Genomic DNA, 1,530 nt, shown 5'->3' with positions numbered 1-1,530 from the left:
CAAGGTATTAAGAACTTGCCAGGATCTTGTCTCTTATGAGGTAAAATTTGCTAAATCCAGGTATCTAGTTCACTAATGAGCAAGGGAGGTTCACTTTCCCAAGTCTCATTACCAAACAACTTGCCATTCAGCTTCATGATAGCTCCTAAATATTGAGAAACTTGCTCTCCAGTCACATCTTCATCCTCTTCAGAGGAAGAATATTCTTCAGAGCTCATGAATGGCAGAAGGAGATTTAATGGAATCTCTATGGTCTCTATATGAGCCTCAGATTCCTTTGGATCCTTAATAGGAAACTCCCTCTTGCTTGAGAGACGTCCCAGGAGGTCCTCCTCACTAGGATTTTCGTCCTTCTCCTCCCTTGTGCATTCGGCCATATTGATCACATCAATGGCCTTGCACTCTCCTTTTGGATCCTCTTCTGTATTGTTTGGGAGAATACTGGGAGGAGTTTCAATGACTTTCTTACTCAGCTGGCCCACTTGTGCCTCCAGATTTCTGATGGAGGATCTTGTTTCACTCATGAAACTGAAAGTGGCTTTTGACAGATCAGAGACTAAATGTGCTAAATTAGAGGAGCTTTGTTCAGAATTCTCTGTCTGTTGCTAAGAAGATGATGGAAAAGGCTTGTTATTACTGAGCCTATTTCTTCCACCATTATTAAAGCCTTGTTGAGGCTTTTGTTGATCCTTCCATGAGAAATTTGGATGATTTCTCCATGATGAGTTATAGGTGTTTCCATAAGGTTCACCCATGTAATTTACCTCTGCCATTGCAGGGTTCTCAAGATCATAAGCTTCTTCAGAAGCTGCCTCTTTAGTACTGTTGGATGCGTTTTGCCATCCATTTAGACTTTGAGAGATCATGTTGACTTGTTGAGTCAACAATTTGTTCTGAGCCAATATGGCATTCAGAGCATCAATTTCAAGAATTCCCTTCCTCTGAGGTGTCCCATTATTCACGGAATTCCTCTCAGTAGTGTACATGAATTGGTTATTTTCAACCATGTTAATGAGTTCTTGAGCTTCTGCAGGTGTTTTATTTAGGTGAATGGATCCACCTGCAGAATGGTCCAATGACATTTTTGATAACTCAGATAGACCATAATAGAATATATCTAATATGGTCCATTCTGAAAACATGTCAGATGGACACCTTTTGGTCAACTGCTTGTATCTTTCCCAAGCTTCATAGAGGGATTCACCATCTTTTTGTTTGAAGGTCTGAACATCCACTCTAAGCTTGCTCAGCTTTTGAGGAGGAAAGAATTTATCCAAGAAGGCCGTGACTAGCTTATCCTAGGAGTCCAGGCTATCCTTAGGTTGTGAATCCAACCATATTCTAGCTCTGTCTCTTACAGCAAAAGGGAAAAGCATGAGTCCGTAGACTTCAGGATCTACTCCATTCGTCTTTACAGTCTCAGAAATCTGCAAGAACACAGTTAAAAACTGGTAAGGATCTTCAGATGGAAGTCCATAAAACTTGCAGTTCTGTTGCATTAAAGCAACTAGTTGAGGCTTAAGCTCAAAA

General features: G+C 40.7%; 1 non-coding gene across 1 annotated transcript; it reads left to right on the top strand.

Annotated features, from left to right (window-relative positions):
* Window positions 1–1,140: 1,140 nt before the first annotated feature.
* On the top strand, window positions 1,141–1,244 carry LOC130952508 (small nucleolar RNA R71). Its single transcript, XR_009074688.1, has one exon. It is a non-coding gene; the product is annotated as a small nucleolar RNA R71 (small nucleolar RNA).
* Window positions 1,245–1,530: the final 286 nt, after the last annotated feature.

Source organism: Arachis stenosperma, chromosome 9 (assembly GCF_014773155.1).
Source record: "Arachis stenosperma cultivar V10309 chromosome 9, arast.V10309.gnm1.PFL2, whole genome shotgun sequence".
Taxonomy (NCBI): domain Eukaryota; kingdom Viridiplantae; phylum Streptophyta; class Magnoliopsida; order Fabales; family Fabaceae; genus Arachis; species Arachis stenosperma.
This window is presented reverse-complemented; position numbering and strand designations above follow the sequence as displayed.